Genomic DNA, 27,357 nt, shown 5'->3' on the forward strand with positions numbered 1-27,357 from the left:
CCCGTGCCTGTGGCCCCATGCGCCACGAACCATGTGCGCCACCTGCATGCATAACAGTTTGCAATGAACAGATCAGTGGTATATGTTAAACTATCATTCGTGTCATTGTTTGGATCCAATGCTTCCCAATGGAACGCAGCCCAGGGCATCATGCTGTCTTTGCAGGCTCATCTTTTACCCCATAGTGCATCCTTGTAAAATCTTTTCCTCCCTAAATAATATGCACAATTGGCCATTCACATGACTTAAAAAGAGCGATTCATCAAACTGCGCCACCTTATTTTATTATTCTATCATCCAGCTTGATGCCCATTGAAGATGCTTTCAGTGGTGGGCACAGTTTAGAATAGGTCCTTTGACCAGTCTACAGTTACACAATCAAATACACAGCAAGTGGAATTTTCTGTACTAGCCCGTATTAACTTCTTCAACAATTTACTCTTCAGTAGGGATCAGACCAGATGGGCTTGGTCTTCACGCCTTATTTGGAACAATAAAAAAAAAACCTTGGGAGTCCATCACTCTGTTGTCAGCTCACTGGCTCTCCATCTTTGGACTACTTAACAATTGTAACATCCCTGGCGGCGTGCTGGCATGGCTTCCCATCTCCCACCATGCAAGACCGCCGACTTACCCACCAGTCCAGGCAGCGCACTGTGTTCCTCTACTTGCTGTGTACATGTCTCTTGTCTGCGGGCCTAGGGCGGCGGCGCCAGAACTTCCTGAGTCTTACAGGAACAGTGCGCACAGTCCTAATCTGTCCCCAGCCTATTGCTGTGAGCACTGGATACTTAAACCACCTCCACCCATTGAGAGGTGCCTGAGTAACACTTTCTCTCAGCGTGTTATGTGCAATCGCTTAGTTGCCAGGTCCTGTCCTGTATCTATCCTGTTCTGCCACCCTGGGGGCTGAGTACCCAGACCTGTACCTGTGTCCTGTATCTAGTCTGTTTCCACCATCCCGGGGAATGAATGCCCAGACCCATACCTGTATCCTCGCTCCTGTGTCCGTTCCTGTCTGAACTGTATCCTAGCCCGTTACTTGTTTGCCTCTATGTCTGATCCTGCCCGTTCTCATGTCTGTTTAAGTACCTTTTTCATATCCTGCAGTGTCTGTACCAGAACCTATCTCCTACCTGTCGTCTCTATACTTTAGTTTGTGTGTCCACTTGCTACTTCATGGTAAGTACCTTGTGTGTATCTGGCTCTGCTTGTCCCGTTTCCCTGCCCCTGTATCTATCTTCTGTGTTCTAGCAATCTTCCTGCGCTTTCCTGACCCTGTCTGTTCCATGTGAACAGACCCCTGTTCCGCCTGGCCGCGCTCTGCAGAATTCCCGCCTGGCCGCGCTCTGCTCCCGTCTGCACTGGTCCCTATTCAGCCTGTCTACCGGCATGCCTGCATACCAGCCGTGCCCGCCAGTACCTGCCTGCCTGCATGCCAGCCGTGCCCGCCAGTGCCTGCCTACCAGCCGTGCCGCCAGTACCTGCCTACCAGCCGTGCCGCCAGTACCTGCCTGCCTGTATACCAGCCGTGCCCGCCAGTACCTGCCTGCCAGCCGTGCCCGCCAGTGCCTGCCTACCAGCCGTGCCGCCAGTACCTGCCTGTATACCAGCCGTGCCGCCAGTACCTGCCTGCCTGCCTGTATACCAGCCGTGCCGCCAGTACCTGCCTGCCTGTATACCAGCCGTGCCGCCAGTACCTGCCTGTATACCAGCCGTGCCGCCAGTACCTGCCTGCCTGTATACCAGCCGTGCCGCCAGTACCTGCCTGCCTGTATACCAGCCGTGCCGCCAGTACCTGCCTGCCTGTATACCAGTCGTGCCGCCAGTACCTGCCTGCCTACCAGTCGTGCCGCCAGTACCTGCCTGCATACCAGCCGTGCCCGCCAGTACCTGCCTGCCTGTATACCAGCCGTGCCCACCAGTACCTGCCTGCCTTTCTGTATACCAGCCGTGCCTACCAGTACCTGCCTGCCTTTCTGTATACCAGCCGTGCCTATCTGCATTCCCGTTGGACCTACCGCACCTGCCGATGCTTATCTACATACCAGCCGAACCTGCCCGTTCCTGCATACCCTGGCATAGGTCAACAGCTGTATGACAGTTCTGCCCTGGAGTAGCACCTTGGCCACCCTCCCTCGTCCCTCCTCGGATCGCGGAGTCATTAAGCCGCCGTGCGTCCGGGGTCGGATCTGGCGAGGTCCCTAGTCACGCCCCTCCAGGCACTCCTCGGTTCGTGGCCCAGTGAGACCACAAACCATGCTCACGCCAAACAGTCCAGGCGTGAGCGTAACTGTTTGCTCAGGCCATGGTCCCTGTTGAGTTCCACAGTCCTTCGCCCTCGGAGACATTTGAATCCTGATCAGGCGAATATACGCGTCAATAAAATGTTTTTTTTCCGAGCTGAAGTCCAGATGATTTTTGCACCAGCCCAAATGGAGCTATCTGCACTAGTTCCTGCAAATCCACCACGGTACCATGAGGATCCAAAACAAAGCCGTGCGTTCGTAGAGCAATGCATGCCGCATTTCAAGTTCTATGCTAATTATTTTCCCACCGATAGGATTAAAGTGGCATTTTTTATGTCCTACCTAGCAGATGATGCCTTGAATTGGGTCTCCCCCTATAGGAAGCAAGGGATCCTATCATCTCTGACCTGCAGGCCTTATTGGTGGCCTTTCTAATGGTCTTTGATAACCCTAACCCTAAGTCTTCTGCAAATACTTCCCTTCCTAATATCCAGGAGCAGTCCAGATGGATGACGCACGCAGGTAGCCCACCAGTTCCCCAGCCTGAAGAGGCAGCTAACCGCGCAGAATCCACGGAGGATGACAATACTCAGCAGACAAAGCAGAATACTCCCCTTCCTAACCTCAAGAGGCAGTCCAGATGAGCGAGAAGTAGAGGATAACAGTCACGTCAGGTCCTGTACTCCCAAAGACCTGTTTCCCAGCCTGTAGAGGCAGCTACCCACGCTGAATCTATTAAGGTTAACCATTTTCAGCAGGCAAAGCTGACACCGGAACGCAGTCATAAAATCGGATTGCGGAATCACTGTGGTTGTATGGAACACCATAATGGTCTTTGTTCTGCGAAGTTTGGGCAGTCCCAAAGCCTCAGGCCAGTAGGAGAGGCTGCCTTGGGCGTTCGTGTTCCCTCTCCACAGATGACTGTGACTGTGGCAAGTGGAGGCCTCGGTTTAACTGGAAGTTTTGGGCTGAAAGCCGTGAAGAGTCAGTGTCTGATTCCCGTCCGACAACTCCACAATCCGGTTTCAGCATTGTCAGGGGAAGGACGAGCCCTACTCAAAATATGTCTGTACAAATTAAGCTCCAGATAGGAGCATTACACATGAAGATTACATTCCATGTGTTGTCTGGTATGCCCACAGTTCGTCCAGAGCCGAGAGCTCTAGTGCCCGCTCAGGTCTGGAGACCCTGCAGCATGTTTCTTGGTGGACTGCTGTGTTACAAGAGGTGTCCGGTCCCCAAACATTCAGGTCAGTCAGCAAGGTCTTCATCTTCTTCGCCAGATCTGCTAGTCACCGACTCGCTGTGCGCTGAAGTCTCCGAAGGAAGGGAAGCAGAGGCGCTGTCCCCACACAGTCCCGACGATTGTACCAATGATCTGGCTTCAGGTAACCCCCCGCCTCGTAGACGTGTCGTCTTAGAGACCAGACTAAAGACGGTCCCTGAGCAGGTATCTTCCGTCTCTAATAAGTCTGGCAAAGAGTATGTCAAGGCGATGGCTACCCCAAGTCTCTGCACCCCTCCAACCCGGCGGAGGACCTTCAGTTGTCTATTGAATCTATTATTGCTACCTAAGTCTATTGCTACCTAGTATTAACAAATTGAGAGAGACTTTCCTATGCCCTGTTCCTGGTACTTTGCCGGCTTCATCTGATGCAGAGGATGGCTTGATGGGAAGAAGCATCCTAGTCACCAAGATGTCTAGCTCTTTCCAGTGGACAGAGGAGGTAGTCTTTTTGTAGAGAAGTCTTGGGAGTCAATTGAGAAGGATCGGCCTCCAACTTCTCTGCAGAAAATCCTCGCGGGCTTGAAGAAGAGGGGGCGTAAGGGGGGTGGGGGTACTGTAACATCCCTGGCAGCGTGCTGGCATGGCTTCCCATTTCCCACCATGCAAGACCGCCGACTTACCCACCAGTCCAGGCTGCGCACTGTGTTCCTCTACTTGCTGTGTGCATCCCTCTTTTCTGCAGGCCAAGGGCGGCGGCGCCAGAACTTCCTGAGTCTTATAGGAATAGTGCGGCTCTGTGGAATTCGCGCCTGGCCACTCTCTGCTCCGCTCCCGTCCGCACCATATTTCACTGTTGGTATGAGGTTCCTTTTCTGAAATGCTGTGTTACTTCTATGCCAGATCTAATGGGACATACACCTAGCAAAAGTTCAACTTTTGTCTCTTCAGTCCACAGAGTATTCTCCCAAAAGTCTTGGCAATCATCAAGATGTTTTCTGGCAAAACTGAGATGAGCCTTTCTATTCTTTTTTACTCAGCAGTGGTTTTCGTCGTGAAACTCTGCCATGCATGCCATTTTTGCCCAGTCTTTTTCCTATAGTGGAGTCATGAACACTGATCTTAACTGAGGCAAGTGAGGCCTGCAGTTCTTTGGATGTTGTTGTGGGGGGGTCTTTTGTGACCTCTTTGAGGAGTAGTCATTGGGCTCTTGGGGTAAATTTGGTTGGCCAGCCATTCCTGGGAAGGTTAACCACTGTTCCATGCTTACGCCATTTGTGGATAATGGCTCTCACTGTGGTTCGCTGGAGTCACAAAGCTTAAGAAATGGCTTTATAACCTTTTCCAGACTGATTTAAATCTATTACTTTGTTTCTCATTTGTTCCTGAATTTCTTTGGATTGCAGCATGAAGTCTAGCTTTTGAGGATCTTTTGATCTACTTCACTTTGTAAGGCAAGTCCTATTGAAGTGATTTCTTGATTGAGAACAGGTGTGGCAAGGGAAATTGAACTCAGCTTCCCAAAGATGTGATAAACCACAGTTAAAACATAAATTAAGTGGAGGGGCTGGGCAATCACTTTTTCACACAGGGTCCTGTAGGTTTGGAATTCTTTTTCCCTTAATAATACAGACCTTCATTTAAAAACTGCATTTTGTGTTTACTTGTGTTATCTTTGTTTAATATTTAAATTTGTTTTGTGATCTGAAACATTTAAGTGTGACAAACATGCAAAAGAATAAGAAATCAGGAAGGGGCAAACACATTTTTCACACCACTGTTTATATATATATATAAAAACAAAAAATTTAGACTCTTACTTCTTGTCCTTTCAAGAAGTTTACTGCAATTTCCTTATCAGCAGGGGCAGGATTACAATGACCAGTAACACCTCTCTATACAGCTGATAACTCAGGATCTACCATTCACAAGAGTTGATGTTACAGCTCACCACTTCCCCTTCTCTTCACAATGACCTTTACAAATGCACATTAGATTGTTCAATATAAAACAGAAGGGTCAAAGTCTCTTCATTACTGTTAATGTTCCTTTAGGAAATAAACATGTACATTAAGTTAGATTGTAAAATAGCCCCAGTGGACAGTGTAAAAATTGCAAGATTTCTACTTTTTCTTTTCAAGACAGATCGGATTTGTGATCTAAGAAAACACAAACAGCCAAAATTTGAATAGAAAAACTTAAACACGAAAACCTGATTTAAACAATAGAACATTTTCTGATGACAGATTCCTTTGAAAGTGGAATTGGATAAACAACTATAACGAAAAATGAATAACCCCCTATATCCTAATCTGCCGTAGATGGTGATCACAAACTGTGTGACAAGTAAAGTAAAAAAGTCACTAGTAAACCACAGGTTACCCTAACAATTCTATGTCCATGAGCCGTGGATTTTTATTTTTATAGCATTATAATTTGTAATTGACGTTTAACATTTTAGTAAAACATATACATTAGAAGTAATTGCTAGACATAAGTTTTTTTGGCCAGAAATTCCCTTACTCAATCACCTCTCACTCCATTAACACGTTCAGCAAAACGAGGATATTAACCTTCATGGAAGAGGAAGGGCGAGAAGCTGCCAGATACCTCGGGTGCCACTTTTAAACAGGTGGGGTGCTGATAAACAATCATATAATCATGATTTTTAGATGGCATATTATAAAAGGTGTGGAAACTTAATGCTCAATTAAAATATCCACTGTATACAAAAGCTAGAAAACACTTTTTAGGGACAATTATACATATATTCACACTAGCAGCCAGAAAAACACAAGATAAAAAGAAGATCTAGCTTAAATGCAAAACTTACTAGTGCAAGGACATTTCTCATTTTGCCCAATTTCAATTATTTTATCTTTTTTTAAAATCACAACTGAAGCTTTATTTATGCTAAAAACATTTCTAAAACACATTTCAAGAATAACTGTTTTTTAATCTAAAACCGATGAGCATTTTGTACAATTAATCAAACCGAATTAGAAGTGAAATGGGGCATAAAGATAACTATGCGGAAATTCCTTCTAATTTCAATAAATATGTATTATATGACAAACACTATTATTTTCTAATATATGATCATCTCTGATAAATCTAGCCAGCATTAAACAATGCAGCTTCAAATGTTTTACACCGTCGGATAAAACTTTAGCATCTCACATAGACGTCTACCTAGAACTGGACGCTAACCAGATATCAGGACAGCTGATCCAGAACTAAACATATTAAATCTGTATTACAGCAGAAGTTCATGTTCACAGTTTTGACAACCTGTGTTCGTAGTAGCCATCTTTAACTCTGAATGATCATATCACTGAATAGTTTAGCAGAATTAAGAATCATTACCTTCTAAAAACTAGAGAAAAGTCTTAATGAGCCATCACATTCCAGAACAATGCAAATTTCTAGGTCATCTAGGAAAAACTGGGCGACAACCCAAACGTGAGCCGGTTTGGGTGCGACACGGCATCTTTGTAGAAATACAACGCAATAACAACTAAACCGGATATTAAAGAGTTCACAACAGAGAAAAATTAACCGACTTCTATTACCAGCAGATATATTTTAGAGCATTATACTATTTTAACAAGGTAATAGAATGACAGTATGAATGGAGGCTACCGTATATTATGGTATGCACAGAAATTACTGAATTGTTAAAATATTTAACACTCTCCATTGATTATGTATCCTACATTGTGCTTGTTCTCTGCTTTGCCATAAGTCAAATGAAAAAAACGTGGGTCAAAATACTAAAAGTCAAAAGACAGCCAAGAGCCCTTGTTCCTGAGCGCAAGAAGTTTAGGTCACAGCATAGCATCTTGGATATCCTAAACCAGAGGTTGACAAAATACTACAGACTTTAGGACCAATTTGGATCCATTCTGTAAGAATTTGTCAGTGCAGGCAAAATAACTCTATAGAGCATAAAAGAAAACAAACGATTAACACTTAACAAAAGACATGAGCGAATCTTCTGAAATACGAATTCGCTAGCTTCGCCAAATTTTTCCCCAAAATTGGATCCATGACACATAGCAAATACTGCCAAGCCTTCGATTGCCCTGAAAAGACAGTGTAACACTCTGAGGTCTACTGGGACTTTATCCAACCCCTTTCAAGCTCTTTAACACAAACACAGCCTTACTAATGTCAATATAACCTCATAATATATGGATATGGGGAAATATCTGGTGGTAACCAACAGCCTGTTCCTCACACACTAATCTTCACTATTCAGCAGTCGAACACACTATCTGTACAATTTCTTTAGTGTCTATGGCTTTTGTCATCTTCTCACTATCCAGAGTCACAAGAAAATGTCAGCTGCATTCCCTGCTTCTGTTTTTATACAGCCTATGATAGTCCCTCTGACTGACTGTCCTATCTCATATGATGTGAGAGCTGCAATACATTATGGGTGAAGCCTGACCAGCCACGCTTGAGGTCAAGTGAGCCTTCTCTGGCTGATGCAATGTTCTTCAATGAGTAAGATGGAAGTGGCCATGTTAGGCAAGTCACTCACAGGAAATGGAAAATTGTTAGGACTCACCGGTTTCAGCAAATTCCTAAAATTTAGACACAAATTCTATTTCCATTGAACTGATTAGTTGATCTCTATTCAGTAGCTATTTTCTAAGAATACTGATGCTGTATTTATTCAGTCCTGCTTTAAACACATTGTAGAGTAGGGAGAGAAAGTATGTTAGGAACTTAACATTTTTTAATGATACAAAATTGATCAGAATACAAAAGGATATATGTCCAGGATAAGTTATCTTTCATTCTAAATAAAGCAAAATTTTCACTTGAAAAATAACCTGGATTATACATAATGATAGAAAACCTGTCCAATCTGCATTTACTTAAAGCATTGCATTGGTTTCTCTCTGAAGGACATGACTACTTATAGCAAGAGCTGCATTCCGTAATGTAGTAATTGCAGCCTTCATGAAGAATATGGATTATCTGCAGTTATTCAATTATTTCATATGCTCATTTGCTATGCAGAAATAGATACCCTATTGATAATACTAATATTTTAATACTTTGGAATTTCAACAGCTCCTTAGTCTTATGCTTTAAACTTGTAAAATTGTCACAAAACAGTAAATGATTGCAGAAGAATGTTACTATAAAACTCCAATGCTTAAGTCCTAAATCAAAATATAATCTTATACCTTCATAACTGACTTCTGCACAATCACAATATTAAGTCTCTTAAATGCAAATTTTATCTGTTAATTTCTCAAGTCTTGATTCTGAAATCTGCTGAGCAGTTAGGAAATCAATGGATACTTAAATTAGTAAAACCTCCCTTGGCCCTAATAAAAAACCCCCACAAAACAAAGACTAACTAAAGAGTCACTAAATGATGAGCCCATCCTGACAAGTGTCCTGAGCAATAAATGTTTTTCATAGAGTAGCAAACTTTCAATAAAGTTTATAGGTAATTCCAACCCTCGTTGACATGCTTCAGAACAAATGTGCAGGTAGAAAGATGCAGATTGTAGTGGAAATTGTCATTTTACAAGGAGCAAATATAGCTGTCAGTAACAATATTGCAATCTGTAACAGACTGGCTAAAGTCTGGAAGTAGAGAGAAAACATCATATATCCCTTAGATATTAAAATATATCTAACAGGGTCGTAGTTGAGAAAATAAACAGATATTTTTCTATACAAATCAAAGCTCATTGAAATAGCATCTGTTGAATTAGCTTGGTCCCCATAGAGGTTCCTAATCATTCTTTAGCTATGGTACCCTTAACCACCTCTCAATAGTAAATCAATGTCTGGATCTTCTGCAATAGAGAAGAACAAAACAAAGATAACAGAGCAGAGTAGACCTCCTTCTAAGACACAAATAATTACAGAAAGTGTCTAAAACTGTATTTGCATAGGACTACAAGATTTTTTTTTCATGGGGTGACTATGTAGCTTACACAAATATTCAAAAAAATGTATAAGATAAGGAAGTAATAAGAAAAAAGCAAAAAAAAAAATACAACAAAGCGTTCTAAACAAAAGCAAAAAGTGCTGTGACCCTTCTCTACAGACTACAATTTATGGTGGCAAATTGTCTGATGTGACTCTGGGCAATTATTCACATGGTCTCATCAACACATCTATACAATCTTTTATTATCGTCCACTGAATATGAACATTCGAAAATCATTCAAACATTTCATTGATACATTTCTTACTATTATTCTGATTCGTAGGATAACCACTAAAATCTTCAGTGTCTTTTATTATTTTTTTTTTTAGATACAATAGTACATCAGTACCAGTTTATGAACATATATATGAGAGTTGGGAAGTTTTAGTTACATACTTTTCAATAGAAATAAAATCATATTAAAGTGTTAAGTACTGAACAGACACATTTGTTATACCCCACTGCTCAACAAATGTATTTTTCGCCTTACTTTATATATAAAAATGTATTTCTATGTGAGCAGAATCATGTACTATTCTAAGCTTCTTACATAACTAAAGAAATTCTGCATTTTGCTCTTTGTGGATTTAAAGCTCAACAATTTCTCAACACTGAGCTGCCATTATAGAGGAATATACATTATAAAAGAATTAATATTATGGGCACCATATGCAAACTTTCAGGACCCTTATGTAAAACCCCTACTTTTACTACTGTATGTTCTCTTTTAAGATCTTGGCACCCATTGTAAAGAGGTTTGATAAAACGCCATAAAACCCATATTATTTTATAGAGAACTGTCATCAATAAAGAAGCCACCCAGGATAAACTTCTATTCTTTAATATGTTTGTGAACCTACATTTTCACTTGCATATATTGTATTTTTAGACCTAAATTATAGTGAAGATGCTTGTTTCTGCCAGAGGAAATCATTTTCAGCATTTCACATAGACAAACAGTCTACTACACCTTTATAAGCTTTAAAAGGCTCAAAATTGTGTTTGTTTTCTCTGTCTGGGGAATAATAAATATGGGCACTGTATCAGCCCTCCCATTGCACTTGAATGCTATAAAATTCTTTAACTTAAGAAGTTTGGAGAAACAAGTTTTCCTTATAGAAAAGATCCAATACAACTATAAATGTGTTATTTGAACACAAATATAATGCTCAGTTGTGTCTTGTCTAGAGAGCCATACTTGGACTTTAGGTTTTTATTTGTCTTTTATCACTTCCAACTGCAATAACTTTAATAGTGTAAGATACAATCATGATCACTACAACTACTGATGCTTAGACAATGAATGACAAACAATAGCAAAAAGTACAATTTGCAGTAAACTCTTGTGCAACATATTAATAAAAAGAACATTATGTAAAGCGATGTACAAAAAAAATTATAATGATATTGGGAGCAGAATTTAACAGCTTTTATCTACATGCAATTTATTGTATAAGTATGAATATTTTTTTTACATTAGATTTCAGATTCTTAAATTAATAGGAATACAGATGAATAGACGTGATTTAGTAATGAACGATCAATGCTGCACAAGCCACAGAACGATTTAACAGGGCAATAAATGATCAACTAGTCTCCTTTACAAGAATATATTATATGCCTCAATAATGAGATGATTGCTGCTTTACCACAGAATAATGATAGTGTACAAAAGGAAACGGCTACATTTATTGGTAAAAAAAAATAAAAAATTACGTAATTAAAACATGTAACGCAAAGGACAATGAGGGACAGTTACAAGCGTCACATGATGCACAGATCTGGTTTCCAGTCCCTGTAGCATGACTGATAGGCAACTTTCCATGAATACAATGATGCCGAATGCCCCGCCCAGTGGCTCTGTGCTCCACTTTTTGCTCTACCATGTTGCAGCAGTGTCACATTACCAAACTCACACCACTATCTGATTGGTCAGGGAAAGCTGCAAATTCTCATCTGAACGCCACCAATCAAATCTGAGCTCAGATCTAAAATAGGTTCCTCATACCCTGAACAATCGCAATACACAGGACTAGAAGACAAACAATATGCCTCGGTGATCACCATAGATCCCATGTCTATTCTTTCTAGAAATGACAAACAATGCCTTATTTTATTCAACAACTTTACAATGTTTCGATATAAAATTCCTCCAATGTTCATTTGATCCAATAATAAAGAAAAAAAGAATTATTAGTAGACATTTCTTTACTCTCTAGTCTCTATTTCAATCTGGAAATTCTTAAGTCAATTCATCACCATCCGATAGTTTTAGGAGGCAAATGTAATGTACTAATGGGATCCTTTAAAACTTAAATTTGGTATTAAAGCGATAAGTTCAATATTTCTCTTATTTCAATTTGAATAAAGATGAAGATTAACACATTAAGGATAATATGTAACCATAGCAATTTCTAATTCAGGATACAGACAATATTGATTTAAACCTGTCTATAGCAAGTGGACAAACTGTAAAGATTTCATCAGAAAACATCTCAAATCCAACATAAACTGCTTAGAATAAAGCAAATAAATTGTTAGGCTAAATCTAACATTTTATCCAATTCTATAGGGCATCTCTCAATGTGGTTTGTATTGTAACAGACTCAAGAGTTATTTTATACAGGTCTATTATACTTTTACTATTTAAAACAACTGGATTTAGGAACCTCCAGCAAATTGATGAATCAATATTTAAAAACACAATATAATAACATGAGATAATTACAATAAAACAATCATTTATTGATCAAAGATAGGGCAACAATATTCTTAGAAAATCCTTTTTTGCTTTAAACAATTTCCAAAACAATACAATGCTTCCCGCCTGTACATATGATCATCATTTAGTCATGGTGCCTGTAATGCAGGTCACCTATAAATGGTTGCAATTAAAGGAATTGGAACAGGCCCAACTTCACATGGATATTTAAAACATGTCACTCAGTCAATACAAAGCACAGACAGAAATGTGTACACATTACAACACACAAAGGCTGAAACCAGCAGAAAAAAAAACCCTCAATGCAACATTGTTGCATCACCAAAGTAAAAGGAAGGAACATTGCTAACAGATTACTACCCATATAGATGGCGGCTATTTGGCATACTATGACGTGCAAACAAGGCTATAAGTTATATCCTTTAATGAATGGAATTGTTAAAGTTCAGCTGTAACTTCTTATAGATATTGAACATTAATAAAACACTTGGTAAAATTTATGGCATAAATGTTATAAACAACAACACAGAATAAATAAACGATACATTCAGGAAACCTTTTTAGAACGTTCATTGAAATATTATATTTCTATTAAATGTCAGAACTAATAATATACTTTTTTATCAAGTTTCATTACTATCTGTATGAATTCTTCTGAGCCATTTAAAGAGACAGTATAACGCATTTGTGATTAAGGTCACCAGGGTAGCATTGCTAAACAATGACATGGCTCTTAAGCGCTACACAGTCATATTTCAGCATTTTTACTTTGAAATATTATAAGCAGCACATCTGACCAGTTTTACATGCTTTTCGGTAAAACATGGGAGGCAGTATCCCCTGTCACTAGATTCCCACCAAGAACACAGAAGTTAATCATAATCTTTTTAAGAACTGAGCATCATACCAGTAGAAGAACCCAAAACAGTTTACAAAGAATAATTGGTTAATGCAACATAAAAAAAATACAATATGCAAATGTAACAGAGTGCATGTATCAATGGGGCATAAAACATGGATGGCACAGAATATACTGGCATTGTTATAGAGGGATTCACAGTAGCACACATGGAGCTTATGGTAGCACTTGTCCTGGATGTCTGGGATCACACAGAAGCAGTCAAGTGCACATGAGAAAGTTACATAATGTGAAAAAGATCCCCAACCCCAGGAGGGAGCAGCATCAGCAGCACCACATCTTGCAGACAATCCACTCTGCAGCTCATTCTGCAGACACAGGAAGGTTATTACAGAAGCTGAACAAGTAGCAGAGGATTGTTCCAGCAGGTGTAATGTAGCAGGGGCAGAAACATTAAACAAACACTTGAAGATGCCACTTTCCCCAGCTCACATCAGCTCAGACCTCCACTATCAAGAACACAGGCCGCAGCACAGCAATGCAATGGCTGAGTGTTTCACAGCAGCAGCAGCAGGGGTGGGGGGAGGCAAGAGCTTGCTTTGCAAAGATAAGTTTTTTTTTTAGCCTGTAGAAAAGTGACAAGGGAGATAATTTACATCACCTCCAAAAAAAACAAAACAAAAAAAAACACTTAAAAACACATTCATTAATTATTGCTCTTATGCCTGTACCTTGCCCAATCAGAGAAGTCCAGAGTATTACAAAAAAGAAATAAATAAAATTAAAACCCAACAGAGATCCTCACAATGAACAAAAAATTACCACGAAAAGCCACAACAGAAACTTTGCTCTCAGGTCTGAAACTTATATAAACTTTTCACAAGGGTAAAAAAAAAAAATGCAAAAAATATTTTTATAAAAAAACGAGCAGCCTCCAGTGACTCCTAAACAGCAGGGGGTCACCCGGGACCATGATCCATTCACAAAAACTCCCTACAGGAACCAATTGGAGATTTTTAACTATTTTTTAGGATTTTTATTTGGTTTCTGCCTGTATTCTCCCTCCATTTTGGTTGTTTATGATACTGACAACAAGCTGTCCCAGTAACCCGTCCTCCATCCCCCCTCTCTGCCAGAATCCAGGCACAAATCCACTTTCAAAGGGTTTTGGGGGGTATCTAGTGAAATCAGCGACCCCCCCTTAATAAAGAGGAGGGGGGCAGCCAGCTTTCCTGACCTAACCTAGCTCCTGCACCCCCCTCCTGGGAAGAGCAGGAAAGAGAGCAGAAGCCCCCGGGGGATGTGGATTTACACTGCACAGGGTGAAGGTGAAGCCCCCAGAGAAGCACCGTGGGAGGTTTGGGGACGGTGCGGTGTCCGTGCGATTTTTGGGGAATTTCTTGCGGATTTTTGCCCCTGCTCGCTCAGCCTTGCTCTCATGCCTTCCCCTCCTCTCCCCGCTCCCAGCTCCGCTCCTGCTGTCACAATATTCAGTGAAAGAAAAACAAAAACTTCCAGCAAACTTTTGTTTTTTTGTTGTCAAAGTTTACAGAACTTCTCGCAATTAGCTCCAACCCCCCCAAAAAGTGCAGGAAACCCCGGAACCAGGCGAAGTAATAACAAATGAGCCCCTTCTGCTGCAGATCTCCGCAGCCCTCAATCATTGCTTTATAAATACAGATTCGGACTTTTTCTCGGATCTTTCTCCCCGGGACTTTTCTCCCAATAAAGTCCGTGCACCCCGAGCAGAGGAGGGAGGGGGGTTCCGATAACTTTTTTCCTCCTCTCTCTTTCTCCCCCCTCCTTTTCTCGTCCCCCCTTTCCCATAATTTAAATAACCCTGATTTTTTATGCTTCAGAGGCGGCAGCTCCAGCCCAAACCCCCTGCAAACTCACCGCGGGAGCCTTAACATCCTTCCTGCGGTCGATTTCCGGGGTTTAGGTGCCTTTCCGATTTTTTAATAATTTTTTTCCCATATTTTTGCCTGGACGCTGCGGGCCTGGAAATTGTTTGCTTTCCCCTCTCTCCAGCAGCCATTGTAGTGTATGCGCTGCGATGCAGCCCAACTTGCCGCGGGAGACGCGCCCACCGCTATCCCCGCCTCTTTCTCCCTCCAGGTCACGCCCCTCGGCTTGATGCCTCCAAAGCCTCCACCAATCCGCTTTGCAGTGCTGTCACCGTATCTGCTTGTGATTGGCTACTAGGGACGTCGGTCATCTGCGAGCTCTGTTTTGAGGCGGTGCTGAGGCGGAGACCTGGGAGAGGCGGTGCCTTGTTTAATTGGGTGCGATAGCTGTCAGGTTAAAATTACTGTTAGTTGATAGGCTAGCCGAGATGTCAACGCTTCATGGGCGGGGCTTAGCTAGCAGGTTAGTATGTCCTACTACTTAATGGGTTGCGAGACTAAAAGTTGACGTATTTCGAATTGGAGTTGTCCGGCTTGTTAGAGGGTGTAGTTGTCACCTTCCAGGCCGGCGGTCTTGTCACCGGTCTCAGGGCCACCCGCGGCTGCTGGGACACAGCTGGGAGGTGAGTGCGGACGCTCCTCTGCACGGCTCCTCGCTGCACACAATGACACCCGGCCAGGCCATGTGTGCTGCTGCTGCTGCTGCACATGTCTCCTTCAGTCACAGCGCTGCCCTTGCTGCCTGTGTCAGGGTCATGACTCGTGGAGCTGCTCATGGCTGCTGTGTCCCGGCCTGGCCTCGCTGACAGAAGCTTGGTGCTCGGACGTTGCTGCAGGCTGTCCGTAGTCATGTCTGCCCCACACACCGACAGTGTCAGTGCTTGGCGCTGTGCACACAGGGGCCGGTGCGGTTTGTGCTGTGATCATGTTGGGTTTATTCTTATTCTTCATCATTTTTGGAAAGTTTATTATTTTCTTGGTGAGAGCTGATATTTGTCCCATGCTCCATCTTTCCGCCACGTCTGTATTGCGTGTGTGCGATTCTTCGTACCGCGAGGGTGGAGCAGACGCCGCCCCGTGTTCTGTCCTCTGGAATAATCAGAAGTTACGTTCTCCTTGGACTGCACCATCCGTGTTTATTGTCCTGCAGGGGGCGCCCATCCAGCTTAGCCCCCGAGGGCCGACTGTGGACAGTATATACATAGCATTCTCTATGCGCTCAGTAATCTCACCCTCCCCACATTTATCACCCAACTAAATTGCTGACCGGTGAGGTGAATGCTATCCATTACCCAGTGACATCTGTGGCACCCAGTGATCACTCAGTTCTTAAAGGGGCAATCTGACCCCACTCACTTCCACATTGGACGGTGACATCACATCTACAGATATTGTCCTATTCCAATGGAGAGATCAATGCACCATACCTGCCGCTCGTGTGTTCGAGCCGGCAGAGCTGTATAGATGTGAACTGCAAAAAACTGACCAGCACCTCCATATAGTGTGAACAAGTGCAAGCTGCAATGACTGCACAACATGCAAGTAAAAAAACAGCAACATGCTGTAAGGGCCAAGATATATGCACATACTGAAAACATGAGGCAAACTGCATTATTGCTAAATAAAATGTACTTACAAAAAATGAAGGTTCTTGGCACATAAATTGGCCAATTCATGTATGCCCATCAACCACGGCAAGGTGACCTTTCTCTGATGGGTACCTAACCTAATACTTATCAAACATGCCTCTCCCAGGCTATAAGCCTACATTTAAATGTGCAGGTAGGAACTAGCACTAATTGGGCAAGTGTGAGGATCTGAGCTAATTTGACAATGGCCTAATTGTGGTTAGACTGGGTCACAGCTCCTCTTGTGAGGTGATTACAGTATACAGTGGTTAGTACCAAAAAATGGTCCAAGGAAGAGCAATCTGTGAGGCAGGAAAAGGGTCCTGGGCACCATGACTTGTTGATTTACATGGGGACTGAAGGCGAGCTTAACCAGACATATACTAGAAGAGCTGCTGTAGCATGGGAAGTTAGATCTGGCTTTGAGAGAATTGTGTCAGAACACAGAGTACACACAGTACACAATATTAGCAAGAATAAAGATGTGATCAGCCCACCCATCCACGAGTGCACAGGATCCCAAATCCAAGGAAAAGTAGTCCATAAAAAGAAGGTAGTTGATCCAGCACTTCAGGTAAAATGCAGATTTTATTCCATCAGTAAAAACATGGTTCAAAGGAAAACCCACATCGTAAGGCCACAGCCCCACTATCAGTATTCGGTCAGTATGTTTTCTCAGGCGTGGGAGCCAAAACCAGGTGAGGAACAATCAGATAAAAGGTATAATAGAAACAAGTTACCAATTCTGCATTTATCACCTACTCCTGTTTTAGCTCCCACTCCTGAGAAAAAATACTGACCGAATACTGACCAAATACTGATAGTGGGGCCGTGGCTTTAAATGGATAAATGTATCCTCCGAGGAGAAAGTCCAAAGAGAAAAATTCAAAGTCCTGGTTGACGCGTTTCGAAGTGACACTTCTTATCCATAAGGATAAGAACTATCACTTCGAAACGCGTCAACCAGGACTTTGAATTTTTCTCTTCGGACTTTCTCCTCGGAGGATACATTTATCCATTTAACCATGTGGCTTTTCCTCTGAACCATATTTATACTAATGGAATAAAATTAGCATTTTACCTGAAGTGCTGGATCAACTCCCTTCGTTTTAGGGACTGCTACACAATATTAGGCAGCAGGGTAATGTTATTGCTGAAGGGCGTGCACATCACAGCCATACTGGGCAGACTTTGTTGAAGCAAACTTGGCCAATGCAGCTTCTTTAGTGCACTAGAGTCAACAGCTTAATTTAAGGTTTGTGCAGATATTTTCCAAAGGTGAAGAGTTATAGTTCAGATCTTAGGAGTATTGGGACTCTGAACGTTTATCCTGATATATACTTTTAAATGTATCACATTTACCATGTTCCTCCAAAAAAAAAAAAAAAAAACTCCTGGCGTTCTTTAAAGTTTCATTCAGAAGTAAGTTTTCACATACATTATATCCGAGTTTTGAACAGCCAAGGCACGTACCCATTTAAGTCTAAGCAGCTGTTCACGTGTGGCATGTTCTCATGAGCTATTTCTATTTATTTTTACTATTTAAAGTGGGTGTCCCCTACTTTGACAGCTCCTTCTCAATCCATGTGTTTTCCCCAGTAAAAGAATAACACCTATACTCTCCTCCAGTGTCGGCGCCATTTGAGCGGTCTTTGCACTTGCTTTCCCGAGATTCCTGCAGTCAATCAGCGCTGGCTTCACTCTCCTCTCCTTTGGTCGTAATTGACAGCTGGAGGAAGTGAGAGCTGTGGCTGCTCTCTCACTTCCTCCGGATGTCTGAAGGAGAGTGAAGACAGCGCTGATTGGCCTCCGGGATCGTGTGACATGTGTCTTATGAGCCCCGGGAGATCAATGCCGACACCGCTGGAATGGCTCAGTAGTTGAGTATGTGTAACTATTTTACTTGGGGGGGAGACAGGGATTGAGAAGGGGTTGTCAGAGTAGTGGACAACCTCGTTTAATAGGTAGGAGAAGCATAAAAAAAAATCAGTCTGAATGAGGCCTAAGGTGTAACTCTAGTTAAAACTGGTGTTCTGCCAGGATCAGCTGATATCATCAGGGGGGATAAGTGAGGGACATACTTCCAAAGCGGCTACCTTTTATCATAGTGGAAAGTCCCACTAATCCCCTTTACCCCTCCATGACGTCCATATGTCCTATAAGGTCTTACGGACAGCTATTGACTTTAATATAAGCCATTAACCTCAATATCCCTCTGTGTCATAATTGGGAAGGTATCTCTGTTTAGGCAGCTCCTGTGCTATGTTGGAAGTTATGGCTTAATGAAAAGTCACCTGTAATTCCATGTTGGAGCCATGTTGCATTCTGAAGTGACCGTCTTCTATACATCTTCTTTAATTAAAAATAAGCTTAGATTCCAGCAAAATTATTTCTGTATCCTGTGCAAGGATCAGCCGGTATGATTCTCCTCAGAGCTGCATAAATGTTTTGGGTTTATTTTCCAAAAGCTTTCCCTATATGTCCTGCAGGGCTGTGGAGTCGGAGTTGTGAAATCGGAGTCTGTGTCCGTTTTGGTGGAATTGGTATAAAATGGACCAACTCCTAAAATATATAATAAATTGGGTACAGTAGTTCAATGCAGTTTGTGGGGAATATTTTTTTATAAGAATTTGGGAAATTTATGAAATGTCCTATTCCTGATCTAAGGGTCTAGACTTTTAGCAGAGATGAATCTGTGCTGCAGTAAATTTATCACTTAAACATGAGCCATGTATGAGGGAGTCGGAGTCGTGGAGTCGGTGGTATGGAAACTGAGGAGTCTGAGTCGAGGTTTGGCTTACCGACTCCACAGCCCTGATGTCCTGACTGAGAATCTGGGTCATGGCTCCACGCTTGTCCTTAAAGAAGTTGTCCAGTACTTTATATTACCCCCCCAATGTATCCCCCCGGGGCCCCTAAGACTTTTTGTAATTACCTTATGTTGCAGATACTGCCTGTGAGTGGCACTATCAAAGGCTGCTCACAGGCATCACGTGACCCCACACTGACATCACGACAAGTGAGGCGTGACTCAGCGCTGGGGTACCCGTGGTGGCTGCTGGGTTGTGGGCGGTGTTACCCTACCTTGTCACACTCGGCATCCACCGAGCTCTTTCCCAATGAATGGGGAGAGGCAGAATGCGCGGTGGATGCCGGGTGTGACGCACAGGGTAACCCCGCCCACAGCCTGGCATCCACCTGGAACCAGGAGGACAAAGACCCCCGGCTGCTGCCAGAACTTGTCGTGACATCAGCGGATGTCAGAGCTGGCTGCAGCTGGGGGTCACGTGATGCCTGTGAGCGGCTAGTGATAGCTCCACTCACAGGCAGTAACGGCAACGTAAGGTAATTACAAAAATCCTTAGGGGCCCCAGGGGCTTCATTGGGGGGTAATATAAAGTACTGGACAGCCCCTTTAAACCACAAGTGTGACCTGGGGAGGACGGATATCTGGGTTACTTGGCATTGCTTCTGAGTTCACACATTTTGTGAAGTTAAAGAGGTTTTTAGACTCACACATTCATTTATTCTGTTTAATAATTTAAAACATTTTCAATTGCAGTTCTTTAAAATATTCTGAGGAAGAGTAAAAACACTGGAGAGGGGTCATAGCAAGTGTGTAATGGCAATATCCAGACATGGGAGCAAATTGTAAAAAAATATTCTAATTGTGAAATTTTTTATTTTATGGAAGAGTTTTAAAGTCAGTTTGAAATTATTTGATCTGAACATAAATTGTTTTGGTTTCTGTATCTGATTTGGGATACATTTGTTTTTCTGGACTAGCAATGGTCCCATTCTAAAACCCTAGTTAGCCTGTGTGCCCACGATGCGTTTATTAAGCGTTTCCGCAGCGGCAATTCCGCTGCAGTAAAGCTTGGTAGAAGGCCTGCCATGTTCCCCAATGATGATGCGCATGTGCTGTGCACATGCTGCGGAAATTTCCGCTGCGGATTATCATTGCGGAAAAAAACGCAGCAGTACCAATTATTTTGCGGAGGTGCTGCGTTTTCGCCGCCATTGACTTGCATTGGAACGCATGGATTACGCTTCACTGCATCTGTACGTGCGTAATCCATGCGTTTCAATGTGCGGATGGTACCCGGGTGTGGAGGACAGGAGACTCTCCTCCAGACCCTGGTACCATAGAACCTGTAAAAAAAAGAATAAAATAAAAAATAAATGATACTTACCTTCTGATGGCCCGCGGTGCGCTTGTCTTCGCTTGCCGGCAGATCGCGGTGGACTGAAGGACCTGCGCTGACATCATTTAGTCATGTGACGGCAGGTCCTTCAGTGTACCGCGAGCTGCAGGCAAGCCGAAACGCATCGAATCAAGACTCCGGGGGCCATCAGAAGGTAAGTATATATTTTATTTTTTTATTTTTTACCATTCTTTACGGTCACACTATATAAATCCATGCCGTTTGCTTGGATTTATATAGTGTGACCAAGTTGACAAGCATTTTCCAAGTGATGCTAAAATCGCTTGGAAAGCGCTTGTCAACCTGCATGCGGAAATGCATGTGAAGAACGCTTCACATCCGCATGTCCCTGGCAGGAAAACACATGTACAATCCGCATTCATTTTTTCTGCCAGGGAGATGCAGAAACGCTCAGGAAAAATCTGGAGGATTTCTGCATCGTGGGCGCATAGCCTTTAACTCTTTTCTGCACTTTTGAAGTTTAAGAATTTAATAATGAATATAGTCCATGTGTCGTTTTGTGGAAGAGAAGGTGTATAAAGGAACTAAACATTTATTTATTTATTTTTAATATTTATGCAGCATGAAACTTTGTAAATTACTTGATTAGGGGATTTGTCTTCATTTCTGTGTTTAGATATAAAAATATGCATGCATGCAAGCGGCTTCTAAATCCCTGCTTTCCCTCAGTCCATTTGCCTGCCTTAATCTGCAATGATATTAGAACTTACACATACTGGCAGTGAAAGGGTCAGCACCTGTGTCCTCCTCTGAGCCTTGTACTTATCTTAGGAGTTAGGGCTCATTCAGATGTCTGTTTTTTGGAGTATCAGGGTTTTAAGGCCCCGTCACACTTAGCGACGCTGCAACGATCCCGACAACGATACGACCTGTCAGGGATCGTTGCTGCGTCGCTATGTGGTCGCTGGTGAGCTGTCAAACAGGCAGGCTCACCAACGATCAGGGGAACAGCGACATCATGGAAAGAATCTTTCCACGATGTCCTGCTCCTGGTTACCAGCCTGCTGAAGCCGGAGCAGGCTGGTAACCATGATAAACATCGGGTTACTAGGGGCACACGCGCACCTAGTAACCCATTGTTTATCATGGTTACCACTCTGCTACGGTGAGCGGGAGGTTACCGCTCACTTTAGCAGGCTCGTAACCATGATAAACAACGGGTTACTAGGTGCGCTTGTGCTCCTAGTAACCCGCTGTTTATCATGGTTACCAGCCTGATCGCTGCTCCCGCTGGTCACACACAGCGATGTGTGCTGACCAGCGGGAGGGCAACGACCAAAACATGGTCCAGGACACTTTGCAGCGATCAGCGACCTCACAGCAGGGGCCTGATCGCTGCAAAGTGTCACACATAGCGACATCGCTGGTGAGGTCGCTGTTGCGTCACCAAAACCGTGACACAGCAGCGATCTCGCTATGTGAGACGGGGGCTTTATACTGATGGCACTTGTACCTATGATAGTGAATGGAGCCGTTCATTTGCCATGTCGGATTGTCTTTCCACCGCCTCTAACACTATGTCCTCACTCTATCTAAAACTGAATCTGTCAAAAACTGAGCTCCTTGTGTTTCCTCCCTCTGCTAACCTACCTATGCCTGATATTGCCATTTCCGTGTGTGGTTCTACCATTACTCCCAAGCAATATTTCTGCTGTCTTGGGGTCATACTTGATTCAGATCTTTCCTAAACTCCCCAGATCCGATCACTCGCTCGTTCATGTTGCCTACACCTCAAAAACATCTCTAGAATTTGACATTTTCTCACCTTTGACTTTGCAAAAACTTACTGTTGCTCTTATTCATTCTCTGAAAATCTCTGCTGATCGGTCTCCCTCTTACTAAACCCTCTCCAATCCATCCTGAATACAGCAGCCAGGATCATATTCCTTTCCAACCACTACACCGATGTGTCTACTTGTGCCATTCTTTGCACTGGTTGCTCATCTGATACAGAGGCCAATATAAATGTATCACTGTCACCCATAAAGCGCTCCACCCTACATCTCCTCCCTCGCCTGAGTCTACCACCCTTCCCGTGCCCTCTGTTCTGCTAATGACTTAAAACCAAAATCCTCAATGCCACCTATGTTACCTAGCCCCGCACTACTAGATGCATTATGTTAAATAGGAGGCAGGTCAGTGAAGGCACAGTGAGCTGACATAAGAGCATACAGATGAATATGTAAGCATAGCACCAGATAGAGCGCCCCCCACAGGCCGCCCTGAAGCAAGAGCATATCATTATCTCCAAATTGAAAGTAAAGATTACACAAGAACCACAGCACGGATTTAATCAACCAAGGTATCATATTAATCAGTGTCGCCCACCTGACAGTGTATGTAGTTTACTGAGCACAATCCTGCTGACAGGTGTTCTTTAATAGCCCTCTGTGTCTTACTTGTACAGATACTGGCTCGTGACTGGTTCATGCAGCATGATCTGCATACCATATTGGGTATATTATGGCTATATTGTACAATATAACATTTTACCATGTACCTTTCGTGTCTCCCCTATTTCCACATAGATTGTAAGCTTGCTAGTAGGGCCCTCCCTCCTTTTTGGTATCTGAGTTGTGTTATTCTGTAATGTCTTTATTGTCTGTACAAGTCCCCGCTAAAATTGTAAAGTGCTGCGGAATATGTTGTGCTATAAAAATAAAAATTATTAAATTATAAAAATTGATGATGCCATCCAAGTGCTGCCTGTGTTTCACAGACTGCTAGATTAAGAAACCATAGAGAAACTTTTTTTTTCTCATCCGAGAAAAACTGACGCAACTCTGACCAAACTTGGATGGTAAAAACTGACACTGACCACAAACTCTGATGAAACGCTGACAAAAAAACACTGATCAAACTAGGACTAACTTTCTCGTACAAGAAAATCACTGACTTCTGAATGAATGTATCCTGGTGCTGATCCCTTCACTGCCATCATCAGCACTCTGAATGAGTTTGTTCTCTTATCAGTGCATCTAAAGGCAGGCAAATAGACTGGGAAAAATCAGGACATGGAAGCCTTTTATATGCAGTTTTTTTTACAGGACTAATGACAAATCTCCCTAATAAAAAAAAAAATAAAAATTCATTTTCCATGCTCGATAGAAAAAAAAAGAGTTTAGTTTACTCTTTCTTTTCAATAATTTTTATTGAACTTTTTACGGTAAAATATGGGGAAGGAAAGTAGGGTGGAGGAAAAGTAAGGATAAAAGGAGGGAGGAACGAAAAATAAGGGAAATGGGGAAGGAAAAATTGAGGGAGAACTCTATTTATATAGTTGAAATGTTACATTTAAAAAAAAAACCTCCACATAATAAAGTCAACAAATGGGTACAGACAGTGAATTCCACATAGTAAGAAGAGTACAAAGATATGAGGTAATATCAAAACAAACTCAGAGGTTTAGTAAACTTTAGGGGAAAGCAGAAACCCAACAATCCCCCCTTTTTAATGTATTTCCTGTAGAGATTATTAATAATATCCTATCTAAATTCAAGTGATTTATCAAGTGAAATATGTTCAAGAATGTCTGAAAGTTTAGGTGGAGAAAAGCGATTTGAGTTTTTTACCACAGGGAAGATATGGTTTAAATTGTATGTGAAAGAGGGGTCTATATTTTCCATATTGATTGAAAGGAGAGCCATCTGTGAAATGATTAATTTTTTTTAAGTAATTTATAAATTAAAGAAGGTACTTGATTCCATAAATTTCGAATCTTTGGACAACTCCAAAATATATGGCGAAGAGTACCAGGATGACCACAGTTTCTCAAACACAAGGAAGAATAGTCTGGGCTTATGTGGGCTAACCTATCAAACATTTTGTAAAAGGATTTGTGCAGTAGCATGGAGATGTTGAAGGCGTAATAGAATTTAAGGGCATTCTCTCATTGATCTGGAAGAAACAAAATTTTTAGGTCAATTTCCCATTTGGGCATATAGGCATTTTTAACGAAAGTAGTGTCATTGTTGAACAATTGTATAGATTTCTTGTACTCCACACATTTTTTGGATTAATATTACTTAGAAGAATGCCTACTTTCAGATAAAGGAGATTTACTAATTAGCAGCTTTTGCACAAATTCTTTCAGTATCAAAAAGTGTAGAAAATCCATAGCCGTGAGGCCATGCTTGATTTTGAGGTCTTGAAAAAGGTAAAAAGTTATCTCCGTTGTGTATCTCTGATTTTTTTGAGACCCGAGCAAAAGCTAAGGTGGTGGGAATTAGAGATTTGTTCTGCGATGCAATGGAAGACAGAGAGATTCTTAATTTGATCAAATTTTTTAGTTCTTTTGCTGGGTTTTGCCAATTTTTTCCAATCGTTTACAATGGTTTGGAAGATGGGGTGGGTTGACTCCTGGAAAGATGAGTTAATTAAATGATTATATAACAGATCCTAAAGAGGAAAATTGCCATTTTGGGCTAATTCCAATTCTAACCAGGAGGGAGCAATATCTTGCCCTAGCCAGAATACACTTTGTTTAATTAAATTGGCTAGATAATGGGCTGTTAAGTTAGGAAGACTCAAACCTCCATTTGATTTGGGTTGTAAAGATAGACACATTTTTAGGAAGGATGAGTATCTTAATTACCATTGTTTCCTACCTAGGACAAGTCTGAATTGCCAAAACTTCCTAAGTTTTTAGATATGATTTTGATAATGGTTTCCATATTAGAAGAAATCATGGATTTTAATTTTTTTGGTAGTTATACGTAGGTATGAAATTTCTTCATCCTCCCAACTAAAAGACGAGATTTCCTTTGTTATTTTTCAGTGTATCATCCAGGTAAAAGTGTAAAATTTTAGATTTGGCCGAGTTGATCTTAAAATAAGAAATAAAAAAATAAAAAATAAGAAAGGGTCTGAGAGTGACAGAAGCAAATAGTTGGCGAATAAGCCAATCTTAAAATGGCGGGTTCGAATCTAAATTAATTTGATATTTTTATTAAGGAAAGTAGTCTGTAATGTTTTACCTGGTTGGGCTACCCTTTCGATTTGGGAATCAGAATAATTGTAGCTTCAAGCATTTCTGCTGGGAAAGAACTCTGATCAGAGGCCATATTGAAGACTTTGACAAGATGAGATGCTATATGTGAGCTAAAATTTTTAAAATACTCGTTATTTAAGCCATCCGGCCCTGGAGATTTCATTACCTTCAAATTTTTGAATAGTATATAACATCTTTTAGAGACAGGGACTGTTAAAAGATCTAAGTCACTTTGTTTAATTTTAGGGAGATTGATGCCTGAGAGAAACTTGTTAATGGAGTATTCCTTCGGATGAGTGGAGGAAGAATCAAATTTTAAGTTACTTTTGCTGAATATTATTATAATTTATGTATCTGCTATATCCTTAGGGTGAAATTTTCTCTATCCTTTTAGAGGATGTTATTCTATAAATCCTACATTTGAGTCAGTTGTGTTGTAGACGTTGTGCCATGTATCTTGTCGGTTTGTTAAGCGACGAATAAAAATTCAATTTTGAGGTTTTGATGTAGGAATCATGTGATGAGAATAATTAATTTTTAAGCTCTTGTCTTGGTTTCAGAATATCAAGGTCAACATTTGGGGAGAGAGAAGTAAAGAAGAGATTCAATCGAATCTTTGCTTTAATTTGGGATTGAAGCCGCTTAATTTTTTCACTTTTTTTCATATGTCTAGAAGAAAGTTGCATCAAGATTCCTCGGACTGCCTTATACATATTCCACACAGAAAAAGGGTTTATCTTTTCAGATGAATTTTTGGCAAAGTAATTTTTAGTGCAGTTTAAATTTCAACTTTATATTGGGGAATTTGTAAAAGAGTGGAATTACATTTCCACATTAAATTATTCTGCAAAACGGGACCTAAAGAAATTTGCCCTAGAACCAGAGAGTGATCCGAAATAGACCTGGGGAGTATTATTACTTCTTTAAATTTAGATAATGTGAAAACCTCAGTAAATAATAAATCTATGCGAGAGGAAGACTTATGGAAATCTGAAAAATGTGTGAATTCTTTAAATGAAGTGTTGATACAATGAAATACGTCAAAAAGTTCATTTTTATTAAGTCAGTTGTGTAAGGTTGGAGATAAATGGCGAGTAGCGAATGTTGAATCCATATGGCAATCGGTCACCAGATTAAAGTGTCCGAGAAAAATTATCTCTCCCTTTCTAATAGTTTGAATCTTTTTCATTAGTTTATTTAAGAATTAAAGATGTCTTTTATTGGGGGCATAGACATTGATGATGGTACTTAGCTGTTTATTGAGGTAACAAACTAAAATGTGATATCTCCCCTGAGAGTTGCAATATTCTTCCACCAGTTTAAAAGGGATAGAGTTTTTGATGATAGTGGCAACCCCTGCCTTCTTTTTAGTGTTAAGGGACTAAAAAATGAGGGTTGTTTCTATGGTAAAATTTAGGATGCTTGTCTTTGATGAATTTGGTCTCCTGTAAGCAAATCAAATCTGCATGACTATTCTATCTCTCTTCAAACGATATATCTCTTCTTTGGGTTATTCAAACCTCTAACATTGTAAGTTAACATTTTAGTACTCATAGTATGTAACAATTCCGTAAGGATTATAGGAAAAA

General features: G+C 41.5%; 2 protein-coding genes across 3 annotated transcripts in view; one reads left to right on the forward strand and one right to left on the reverse strand.

Moving 5' to 3' along the window:
- The window catches only part of PLAG1 (PLAG1 zinc finger), a 46,329-nt gene extending 31,203 nt beyond the window's left edge, over window positions 1-15,126 (reverse strand). For both annotated transcript variants that reach the window (XM_073676734.1, XM_073676733.1), the window contains exon 1: window positions 14,914-15,126. The gene's annotated coding sequence lies outside the window, so the exon portion shown is untranslated. The remainder of the gene's footprint in view (window positions 1-14,913) is intronic.
- A 262-nt stretch (window positions 15,127-15,388) lies between these two features.
- Window positions 15,389-27,357, forward strand: part of CHCHD7 (coiled-coil-helix-coiled-coil-helix domain containing 7) — a 28,268-nt gene continuing 16,299 nt past the window's right edge. Inside the window, exon 1 of the mRNA XM_073679318.1 lies at window positions 15,389-15,547. The gene's annotated coding sequence lies outside the window, so the exon portion shown is untranslated. The remainder of the gene's footprint in view (window positions 15,548-27,357) is intronic.

The sequence above is a fragment of the Phyllobates terribilis genome, unplaced genomic scaffold (genome assembly GCF_046119375.1).
Source record: "Phyllobates terribilis strain yellow unplaced genomic scaffold, ASM4611937v1 Scaffold_4__5_contigs__length_816908805, whole genome shotgun sequence".
In the NCBI taxonomy this organism is placed as follows: Eukaryota; Metazoa; Chordata; class Amphibia; order Anura; family Dendrobatidae; genus Phyllobates; species Phyllobates terribilis.